Raw genomic sequence first — 13,131 nt, 5'->3', positions numbered from 1 at the left:
ACGTATAAATGTTCATATGTTTAAAAAAAATCTAAATATTAAAAAGTTCAAAGATTTAAGATGCTGATTATCATTAAATGTGTCTTGTGAAAAGGGTTCATATGGTCAAAAGTGGTGTACGGCTTAGGAAAAATCAACCAAAGTGAGTAATGAATTAGATAGCTTTTTATCCAAAGTTAGAAATATGTGAGGAATATTATGAATTCAACCTACAGAAGTAGGGGAGTCCCAACCTTGTGTTTATAATATTTTATATTTATATAATGTTTTATCGTGGATTAATTGTGAATAGCTACAACAATGGTCTCAAACTCAATTCCTAGAGGGCCAGAGCTTTGCATAGTTTAGCTCCAACCATCTCCAACCCACACCTGCTTAATAGTCTCTATTAGTCTTAAACATTAGATTAGTTGGATCACCTGTATTTGATTAGCATTGGAGCAAAACTGTGCAGAGCTGTGGTCTTCCAGGAACTGAGCTTGAGACCTATGCGCTACACTAAACAGAGGCCTGTCGCACAAAGACAGTTTTGGTTTTTACCCAGGTTAAGTTTTCAGGCTCAATAATGTGAGTTGGTTTGGTGATGGTTTCTTCACTATAGTAACTTGCGCTACATGGCTAATCTATTCTGGAGCAGGTTTAATTTTGAGTTATACATCGCAAACCCAAACCTGAACAATCAGCTGAGTAAAGTGGCATATTTGATCCTAAAAACCACTCCCAGTCCCCATAGCTCAGAATTAAAGCCTTTTACGCTGTAAGTATTCTGAGTCACAATTGTCTATTTCTAAAATTTATTTGAATTAAATAATTTAATTTCATTTTTAGGCTACATTATGCTACATGTTCGAATGGTTTTGAGTTGTTAATTAATATTATTAATAGGTTTAAAATGTAAAAATAATTTATTAAAATTTGTATTTAAATCTAAATTTGCTTAAATATATAAAGCTTTAAAATGAATCCTTTGAGCTGTCTGTGAACCTGCATTATTCAAATCAGTTGATTGATTTACATTGATATATTTTCTTTTTAAGTTGCCTTCTCAAATCTTTGCTGCATCAGCAATGTTTATGTCTGCTTTATAAATGTGTTTAAATTCATATATAAATTCACTCTTGTGTGCGTTTGATTTGCTGTTTGCTGCACGTGTCACACTTTCAGCTGCATGCAGTCCAGAATTCATCACAAACGCAGGGTATTCTATAGAAATAAAGATGAATTGAATTGAATTGTTTGAAATTTATGCTCAGTTTTTCTCATTAAGGACTTATTATGTGGTCTCTGTTGCCATCTTGTGGCGGAATGTCAACTATTAATTTCTTTGCTCTGCTGATGGCCACCAATGTGCTCAATCTTTCAAATTATGTATATTTAAAAAAAAAAAGGCACTATCCTTATAAATAAACTGCACTGCAATCTAAATAATACTCGGACAAAAAAAAAAAAAAAAACTTCCAAAGTACATTATGTTGTCCAACAGCTGCAATATTTGTCAAACAGAGCAATACGATTTGAGAACCTAGACAGAACTGTTGTGTACATACAGTTAAAGTCAGAATTATTAGCCCCCCTGAATAATTAGCCCCGTTTATTATTTTCCCCCAATTTCTGTTTAACGGAGAGAAGAATTTTTCAACACATTTCTAAACAATAGTTTTTATAACTCATTTCTAATAACTGATTTATTTTATCTTTGCCATAATGAAAGTAAATCATATTGTACTAGATATTTTTCAAGACACTTCTATACAGCTTAAAAGTGACATTTAAAGGCTTAACTAGGTTAATTAGGTTAACTAGGCAGGTTAGGGGAATTAGGCAAGTTATTGTATAACAATGGTTTGTTCTGTAGACTATCAAAAAAAGATATGGTTTGAAGGGAATAATAATTTTGACCTTCAAAAAATAATTTTGAATTAAAAACTGGTTTTATTCTAGCCGAAATAAAGCAAGTAAGACTTTCTCCAGAAGAAATACTATTATCAGACCTACTGTGAAAATTTCCCTGCTCTGTAGACATCATTTGGGAAATATTTAAAAAAGGGGAAAAAAAATTCAAAGGGGGGCTAATAATTCTGACTTCAACTGTAAATACATTTTGATCAACAACTTTAAATTAACGTGTAGTTTAAAGCTGTCTTTTTTTTTTTTTTTTGATTTTCACATACTTTGCTTCAAATCAGAATCTCCCTTGTTGTGATGTAACTTTGTAGTAGATTGGTTTGGTTCATGACACGTAACACTTTAACAAAGAGTTGTTTTTTCAATCTGGGAAAAAATGCTTTATTTTAAACAATAAGTAATAAATAAAAATACGCACACTGATGCAACATATTTCAAATGTTACCTTGCTAAAATCTCATCATACACCATGAAAAGTATACATTTTATTTGACCAAAATGTTATAGTCTATAAGAAGTTTTGTAAGTTCCCCACACTGCAAAGGCTTTTCTGGCTTTATATAAAGGGCACACCAGCGCCTGCAGTCGTTCACCAGAGACAAATGTGCTCATTAAAGAGAATCTAATGAGTATGCAGATCAAACTAAATTACAACAAAAGTCCATCAATGAGCAATAACGATTCCCAGTCTCTATTCCTGAGATTTTTTTGGCAATTTCTAAAATCCTAATTTTTTTAATCCAGTCTTACATGTGCTTCCAAGAATGCATTCATAATCATTATAGACAGAATAAATATTTCATACAATTTAAAAATAAAACACAGAGATGTTAGCTCAAATCACTCTCTTTCTATGATCAGCTGTGAGCTTTACACCATGCCTGAAAAAATTTACATTGAAATGTAAATTTAGAAATGAGACTGTTATTTGAGTTTTGATTACTTTTTATAATACCAAGTGACATTTGGAGGAATGAGGAGTCATGAGAACTGAACATGTTTACATTGAACAGCGCAGTTGCAGCTCTGCATCCTCCTACATTCATTATTCCTGCAATATAACCTCTCCATAAATGGAAATCTCCGGTTATTTGCCTGTTCCCAGAGCTCATTCTGTAATAAACTTGAAATTGCATAGGCCTTATGAAATGAAAACAAATTAATTTTCATCTAAAAACACACTGTCTGACTTGTTCAATTAAAAATGAGTTGTCTGAGATATTTTGTTTTACAAAACCTGACACTTGTACAATAAAACAACATGTATAGGTTGGTCATATTTAATTCTTATTTACATTTTATTTTGTAAATAACAAGAAAGATACCTGAATAATCAAGTCATCAGCTATAATTCCACACGTGTACTGCTACAAATCTATAGTTTTTTTTTTTTATTATCAAAGTAGCTAATTACATAAAATAATGTCATAGATTATCAATTATATAGGTGTTACATATGAAATGCGACAAAAATATTCAGTTTAATTAATCTTAACTTCTATAGCACTTATACATTTTTTAAAAATTGTTCTTGTTTAATAATAATAAATAAAATAATACAATTATAAATATACATAGTGTACAGTGCATCCGGAAAGTATTCAAAGTGTTTCACTTTATGTTATCAAAACTCTACACACAATACCCTCATAATGACAATGTGAAAAGATTTTTTGAAATTGTTGCTAATTCATAAAAAATAAAAAACCTGAAAAATCACATGTACATACGTATCCACAGCTTTTGCTCAATACTTTGGTGATGCACCTTTGGAAGCAATTACAGCCTCAAGTCTTTTTGAATATGATGCCACAAGCTTGGCACACCTGTCTTTGGGAATTTTTGAACCATTTCTTTTTGCAGTACCTCTCAAGCTCTATCAGGTTGGATAAATAGCTACGATGTACAGCCATTTTCCGATCTCTCCAGAGATGTTCAATAGGATTTAGGTCTGGGCTTTGGCTGGGCCACTTATGCCTAGATCAGACTGCGTGATTTTAGCTCCGATTTTGGCTCGCCGACAGGTTTTGAGAAATTGCAGACAAATGCCTGAAATCACAGGCAAATCGTGACAATCACACAGTATGAACTTTCAAAGACGCGATCTGAGAGAATCGCCGATGAGTCGGCGATGCCTATGAGATATTTGGCATGCTAAATATCTGGAGCTGTCGGTGATTCAAATCATGCCGTGTGAATTGAGTTTTGACTGAAAATAACATCAGCCATCGCCTACAGCCAATGAGAGAGCAGCTTTCACTTGTGTGTGTGTGTGTGTATACCTGCTGCAGGCCAGCGGGAGGCTGAGGGAGAAGTTAAAAGCGCTCTTTTTCGGTTTATTTGGACCCACGAAATGGGAAAAAACTAGTGGAGGTTTGAAAGGACTCAGGAGCACCCGTGTCTGTTTGACGTTTCATACAGAAAGAAATTAGTTTATTATCAACGTTGAGGAGAAATGGCTAATTCCCTTTAAACCCAGGTGAGCAAACATGTACATGTTCTACCCCATTAAAGGCTTCTTTCTTATTATGTAGTTAATAACAAAAGATATAATACGTGTTTTTGGCTGTGAGACGTAGTTTGGATGAAGTTGTCGGCGATTCTTCCTATAGTAAAGTCATGTAATGTGAATGTCCCTGTCGCCGATCCATCTTGCAGTGTAAACAAAGCAGCGAAGAAACGCTAGCCCAGATAGTCATGCAGTGTGAAAACATCTGTGACATGACTACTTTGAAAATCATGCAGTCTGAACTCGGCATTAAAGACATTCACAGAGTTGTTGAGAAGCCACTCCATTAATATTTTGGCGGTGCACATTGGGGGATTGTCCTGCTGGATGATGAATTGAGAGTCCTTCAGATACCTTTTTAACAAATTCCAGGCAGGGCGTGGCTTCTGTTTGGCCACTCTACCACATAGGCCTGATTAGTGGATTGCTGCACAGATGGTTGTCCTTCTGTAAGATTCTCCTCTCTCCACAGAAGAACGTTGGAGCTCAGACAGAGTGACCATCGGGTTATTGATCACCTCCCTGACTAAGGCCCTTCTCCCCCGATCACTCAGCTTAGATGGCCGGCCAGCTCTTGGAAGAGACCTGGGGCCTCATGTATCAACGCTGCGTACGCACAAAAACTTTGCGTACGCCAGGTTTCACGCTCAGAATTGCTCACGTTTGGATTTACTAACAATGAACTGAACGTGGGAATGTGCGCAGGTTCACGGCAGCTTTCTGGCAGGCGTACGCACATTTTTTGTGCGTGTCTGTTTTATTTCCATTGGCGACTCCTAGAGGCAGTTGTGTTAAATTCTTCTCTACAAAGTGTCTGATCCTTGCAATGGCAGCTGTATGAGACGGGTTCATATAGTAGGTATGTAAGATTTCAATACCATACAGTTGACCAGCTAAACATTAAAGCACAATTTGCAGCGGTCACCTGTTTTCCCAATGTAATCTGAGCGATCTACCGCACACACATTGCTATAAAGACACTATCTGAAGATGAATTTGTATGCGTGAATCAGAAACATTTCCATTCAATAAATGTGCAAATAAAATATGATGCACAAACTTATTGATGATTCCTACTTGTCTTTCTCGTGATAAATAGTTGGCAAAATCTGATATGTAGCGAGGAAAAAAAGAAGAAAGAGTTCATCAGACGCTGGATTCGAGCCGAGTTTATGCTCGATCATGTCAGTACATGATCACATGCTTCTTCTGAGGTGCGCCACTGAGACTGCTAAGGGTACTGCAACATTTTTCAGTTATAAATCACACTATTTCTTTTTTAAATGCACTCAGTGCGATGTTCAGACCCAACTGTGTTAACCGTATCAGCTAAACTCTCCCACTCTATTTTTTTCTTTTGTTGTTAATTCCGGAGAACAAACTTGCAAATAACACCGCTTTTCTCCGGTCTACCTCCGAAAGCAGCACCTCCAATTCACATTCTGTTCAAAGTTTCTCTTTTTGCTTGCTTTTGACATTGCTTTTTCGTTGGGTTTTGCCATTAGCATAGTCATAAGCATATTCATACGGGGGAGGAGGCAGGGAGGGGTTTTGTGCTCTTGCATGTTGTGCTCAGTTTCACGTTCATTCAGATGTACAAAAGAATATGCGTGAGATTCGGCGTACGCAGTGTTTCATACATCTGAATTTTTTTCTGCGTACGCACATTTACAGCTTTGTGCTTACGCAATGTTTTAGTAAGATTTCCACGCAAGTCTTCGTACATGAGGCCCCTGATGGTTCCAAACATCTTCCACTTAAGGATGATGGAAGCCCCTGTGCTCATGGAACTTTCAGATCAGCAGAATTTTTTCTGTAACCTTCTCCAGCCTTGTGCCTTAGGACAATCCTGCCTGAGAGGTCTACTGACAATTCCTTTGTCTTCATGCTTAGTTTGTGATTTGACGTGCACTGTCAACCCTGGGACCTTATATAGACAGGTGTATGCCTTTTCAAATCATGTCCAATCAACTGAATTTACCACAGGTGAACTCCAATCAAGCTGCTGAAACATCTCAAGAATGATCAGTGGAAACAGAATGTACCTGAGCTCAATTTAGAGCTTCACAGCAAAGGCTGTCAATACTTATGTACATGTGATTTTCCACGTTTTTATTTTTAATAATTTTCAATTTCCAAAAATTTGCAACAATTTCCATCTTTTTCCACATTGTCATTATGGCATATTGTGTGTAGAATGTTGAGGAAATAAATGAATTTAATGTATTTTGGAATAAGGCTGTAACAAAAAAATGTGGAAAAAGCGCTATGAATACTTTTCAGGTGCACTGTATATTATCACAATTAAAAAAATATTATTAATATTAAAAATATTTGTATTGTTCATTGCACATTTTGCATTTAGGACAACATTTGTTAAAGGTTTCAATAATTTTAAATGTTGAATTTGTTTTAGCTCTTTAAATGAATTAATTTATTAAAATATAAAAACATATCTATATCTAACTACATCTCTCCTCTTTTGATCCACAAAGAATCATGTTAACATGCAAATAAACATAGATCCTACTGTATGAATGAGTAAAAGCAATGATCTTAACAACATTAAGATTACTGCAACCTGTAAAACAGAAGGACTCCACAGGTTGTTTCAGTTTTTTGATTTACTCTTACAAGGGACTCGAGGATTTCCTCATACTTGTCCAATAATGTGATTAAAGCAATTGATGCTGTCATTAGAGCAGTCATGAAGACATATCTAGTTATTACAATTCTGCGTAAATGATTTATGCCCCGTGGATGGTGAAATCCTCCAGTAATTGAGGAGAATCGTTCATTTTTTTGGAGCTAAATGAAGACAGGTGGGAGGAGAAGACATGCTGGCCCTTTCTACACTGCACTCATATTTCACCGAGCCACACAATATGTCAGGATATAAACACTGTGCTCTTAATGGGATGAGTATCTATTAAAGTCATTGTGACATATGTTAATTGCAGGATTACTTCATTTAACAGCTGCCCTCAGCTATTAGCTCTGGCTTTTTTCATTTAAGTCTGGGTGAGTCATGGAAATTAATGTCACACTTGTTTAAAGCGGACGTGTTATGCCTCTTCTTAAAATGTGAAAAAGTAAATCTGTGCTGTCGCCAGAATGTGTGTGTGAAGTTTCAAATCAAAATACACCACAAATAATTTATTATAGCTTGTCATATATGTGTATATTTGGGTGTGAGCCAAAATATGCTGTTTTCAGTGCATGTGTGTCCCATTAAAAGCAAATAAGCTGCTGTTTCCAGAAGAGGGTGGAGCTTTTAAATGTTATTCTGACAGAAACAATAAAACAAGACAAAATGTCAGAAATAAGCAGTGATTTAAAGCTTAAACATGAGTCAGACAATGATGGAGAGTCAGTGGAATTCAATACCACAATCAATTAGGCTCACAAGATGATTGGGCTGACTTTGAGCTTATTTCTCCATTCTGATAATCTTCGGTAATGTCTCAGTTATCATGGTGGTTCTTAGGATTATCTCAATAGATTTCCCTGTGATGTGTTGAGTGACTTAATCTGCTCTAAAATGTTGGAGGTGTTGGATAAATCTCCTTGATGTCCAGCAGGAAGTGAAACTAAACAATATCCAATATCCCAAAAGAAACTTAACAAAGATAGTGTGGGTCTCAATCAGCACCCTTGTTTAGCTGGTCAGGTCGCTAGTGCTGTCTCAATAGCAAAATTTTGTCCGTGCACTGAAATGTTTGCCCTCTAAAAAGTACCACAGTGCAGCATAAAAAACAGCAGGGCACATTAATACGGAAGTTAAGAAGTGCAAAATATGAATCATGTGACCTGAATCACCAAAGGTAATGACAAATGCTTTTCTAGAAGGAATCTGTTATTTATTGTTAGCTGGATAGGTTAGAGAAAATCTAGCTGATTGAAATGTTGAAAAATAGTTGAAATGTCACTGCTATACAAACACTATATTTATACTATATATATATATATATATATATATATATATATATATATATATATATATATATATATATATATATATATATATATATATATATATATATATATATATATATATATATATATATTCATACAACAGTTCTGTCTAGTTTTTGAATCTGATTGGTTGATAGCCGTGCAATATTTTGCCTGTAACATTACACAAAGGCCTTTTCACCTTTCACCTCTGTGTATTACTTCGCCCAAAAACAGCAAGTAACAAACAGAGATGCTATAGTTTGACAAATATTACTGTTGTTACACAACATAATGTATTTTTACTTTTTTAGTCGAGAATGTAGTTGTTTAGAAGCAGCTATGCAGATTTGTAAGAATAATGCCTTTTTTAAATATTTACAATTTCTGAGAGAGCTCGTCGGTGACCATTAGCCTGCCATAGCGTAGTAGACCAAAGACGGATGACGTTGTCTATCCACAAGATGGCACCAGGACCACATAATAAGCCCTTGCTTAGATTAAAATGTTGTGTTTTTTTCAAACGCCAAGCTGAAAAACGGAAGCGTCATTGTTTTTAAGGTGGACATAGAGTCAGTAAAAAGCTGCAAATAAGAAGCTGGATTCAGCCTCATCCCTCCTTATAGCAAACACAACAGTAGTCTGGTAAGGATTGTGCTGCTTTTTTCGAGGTTAATTATTGTGACATTGTAACGGTCGCTTAATGTTTGATATGCATTGTGTATAAATGTCCCCTTTAGGAGGACTTCTTCTGTGGTTGTTTTTACTTTTGAGATGTAAGCACTCATGTGATGGTCGTTCTACCACTGTATCATTATTTTATTTCAATAATGTAACATTTTATTTTGCGACGGACTTTTAAGTGTCTTTTTCTTTTTCTTTTGCCTACTTATTGTCATTGACTGGCATGTATGTAGTCGACAGCACTTGGGAGAAATGCATAAAGGCCAATAGGAAGAGCGAAATACTTTCTGTTCTCTTTTTTTCATTCCTAAAGTCTCCGGGTAAACGCTGGAACACCCGTCACTCTTCAAAATATACCGATTGCAACAGAGAAATACTGTAGACTGCAATAGATTGTAGGGATTTCACGATCAGCCTTATAATCTTAAAATGTTAGCAAAATCAGCTGTTTTGCCACTTTAGACATTACGCTACAGAGTCATTAACACACTAGCTCTAAAGTGACGTTGGTGAATTAGTAGCGGGTTCTGCTGTTCTGACGTCAGCTGCAGATGTGAATGAATGGCGGAGGTAGTTCCTAATACAAAATGGTTTTAGACTCTCTGTGTTTGATTTTCTTTTTTATATACAAGATTGTGACGTCGAACTATTGTATAAACGCAATATCACTTTCGTAGCCTGAGACCTCGTGCCAACGCACGCCTCCAACCAGTGCTGATATACAGCTATATCGGACTGCTACTCATGTGATATTGCTCATATATACTTTAGCAAGTTAAATAAACATAACATTTTTGGTACATTTTTCTTTACAGAAACCATAGTTTGTATTACCTTGACAGTGAGTGTTTTCAGAATAAAATATAGACATACCTCTGATCTCTGTGAAAACAATCAGAGATGATACTAACTTCAGCCACATTAGCAAACAGCATGTTACCAAGTACATTAAGAAAGCAAATTTAGAAACATTTTCAAAATATGAAAAGACATACTTGTTTTGTACAGAAAGAACATTGACCTAACCCTCATTGGTGAAGTGGTCTGGCATAATAAATGTATATTTGCGCAAATATAACACCATACTGTACTTCAGGACATTTTTGGTGGTATTTAGTTTAAGAAAAGTAAACAACTACGTTGCTTTTGCATTACTTTTAAATCTGGGCTGGGCTTACTTGTTAGTAATAAAATTAAGAAAAATGTACATCCCTTTTATGCTAAAAGTGAAATCATGTGATATGAACAAAGGAGGAAGGAAATGTAGATTCACATCTGCACAAACAAACCTTTCTGCATTACATGAGAAAACTTTTAGCAAACATTGAAGAGAGCACTTCAGCAATGAATTTCCCTGTTGTGCACTTGACAGTTTTTGTTTATTTTAAGAGTAATTATGAAAGATAGCGAATCTGTTTTAACGCAAGTGAGTAAATACATGTTCACAATTAAGCTAAAAGTACAGTAAGTATACTTTTTACACATCATGCAGAACACATCTGCACTTTCTCCCAATTTTAAAGGACTTTTTTTCTGTCCAATTGATAAAAAAACAAAGCAACCAACATTACTTTTTTTAAAAGTAATGCGTTACTCTACTCGTTATTTGAAAAGTAATCTGATTATATAACTGCATTACTAGTAATCATTGCAACAATGTCTTATCTGAAAACATAGCCTTATACATTTCTGGAAATCACAAATTGTGTAACCAGAGCTACGTATGGGAGCATTTCATCTTTAAAACAAATGCTACGGGGCGGTATGACCCATACCTGCCAATACTTCCGTTTTTCCCTGGAGTCTCCTGTGTTTCAGACTCATCTCCCACCTTCCTCCTGTTTTGTTATTTCTCATGAAAAACTCATGTACATTCACCATAGCATCCTCCCGCCCCCTGACCCCGTCCTCAGCTCTTTTGGGTCCATTTGTAGCACCCCTGGCTTTCCAACTTTGGTATAGTATCTGATCTCAGCGGCCGCCCAAAACTGCTCCATAGTACAGTTACTAACATCACAGTACAGTTACTAACCCAGTTCTCAACAGTGTTATTCAGACACCTCACCCCCGAACCCCGCATCCCCAGAGACAAATGCCGGCAAGTATGGTGACACTGTTCTTTTTCTGGCTTATCAGTTGACCGCTTACCTCTGCGCGGACAGCTTTTCCGCTGTTACCAGTTTGTCCTGTGGCTTGTCATGTTTGTCAGAGGATTTGAAACACAAAGCAGAGTTGACCTTGATGAGGTTTGAATTCAGTGAAGAACGGTTCTAGAAAGCAGGTAAAACAAAAAACAACACCCAAAAAATTAAATAAACAAGTAAATAACAGGGTGAGAATGTGTTAAAATTTTAAAATGTAGTAAAAGTCTGAAAATCATTTATTTTTCTGGATTGCTTTTGAAAACACTGTTGAAAACACTATCAGTTGGGTTTAGGGGAGGGGAGGGTGGGGTGATCAGTCGGTTGGTCCGTCAGTCAGTCGACAGTGACTTCTGGTAAATTTACGCAAGAAGAGCAGACGCGAATAGCACTCGTGAAAGAAATCTCCCTAGAGATCTCAGAATGCGTACACAGCGGCCTCTGGTGAATTCGGGAAAACAAAAACTGCAACAAAAAAAATGTACCTCCTGGATGTATTTGCCGCTCTCCAGAAGTGTATATAGGGGCACGTAATCCATTACCCCAACACAGTGGCTTAGATTGGAGCCTATGGAGAAGCTTATGTTATGATATTCTAGCATCTAAACAGGAAAATAGTTTCATGATATGCCCGCTTTATTGCTCATGATGCGACAGACTGTTCACAGCCCTCTGCTGGAAGTACAAGAAATATATTCAAATATGTGGTTTGTGAATAAACACCTTAGCTAAACAAACAGCATTTTGCTAGCAGCGACTGTATTCCTTAAAATCTATGAATAAGATTTACATATAAATCAAAGTGTCAGTGTTTACCATGAGTATTACTTTCATCTTTCTTTGCAAATATCAAAACTGGTGACGTCTTATTTATACAGCGTTTCAGATCAGCCTGTAGCATGTTACAGCCCCTGCTGGCCTTATGATCAGATTGATGTAGATATATAAGATTAGTTTCATATTGAATAATTCACCTTTAATTACCCAAGAGGATGTGCACCACAACCTTCTTTTATTGGTGATGGTTTTATTGTGAATACTGTGCAGTAAAAGTTATGTATATTTCTGGGATATTATACAGCACCACTTAATAACTGACACTTAGATTCAGAATATAAGAAAATACAGATCATTTCTAAAATAAATTAGGCCAACGTAAAGACTTGAGACTGGAAAATAAGGTCTAAACGCGCAAGAAAGATATATGACTAAAAAGCAGGATCGGTGATTGAGAACACAGTAATACACTATAGATTATATTAACACAGAAACATCTTTGTTTTTGTAAGCAGCAGCAAAGTGCAGGAAATATTCTCAAATTTCAAGCTTAATTATGCTGTTTTCTATCACTGCCCTTTTGTCCTTTATTACAGCAGATTCCCCTCCCTTCCGATGCCATCAGCGTTTTAATTGAGTATTGTTCTTTCTCTTTTTTTCCACACTCCCACACAGAATATGCCCAGCAGCAGCTGTAATCGGCCCATCTGAACATGTACGTCCAGAGCACGTGACTGTCTTCAGTGCTGAAGAGGGACTAGAGGATGAATCAAGAGGAGATAATGAGGCCTGGCCTCTCCCACACAGAGAAACAGAGACCTCTACAGGGATTCATCTTCAAAGAGTGAGTTTCAAACACACACACACACACAGGCTCACATCCTCACAGAGGGTCCGCAATTAAACACACGCGCACGCATTCAACTGAGCTGTCAGATTTGAGATTTTGGGCTTGTTTTAATTCAGTTAAGTGTAAGGAAAATGTCCAGTTTACAGTTTTAAGTGTTTATTTTGTTGCACTTTACTAGCTTGCCTGTAGATTTCAATTATAAATTGTTAGAATTTTTTTTTTCCTTTACTGAGCTATACACTACCTGACAAAAGGCTTTTTGTCAATCCTAGTTGTAAGAGCAACAAATAATAACTTGATTTCTAGTTGAT

Source organism: Danio rerio, chromosome 25, assembly GCF_052040795.2.
Source record: "Danio rerio strain M-AB ecotype USA chromosome 25, GRCz13ab, whole genome shotgun sequence".
Lineage (NCBI taxonomy): Eukaryota > Metazoa > Chordata > Actinopteri > Cypriniformes > Danionidae > Danio > Danio rerio.
Note: the sequence above shows the minus strand (reverse complement) of the source record.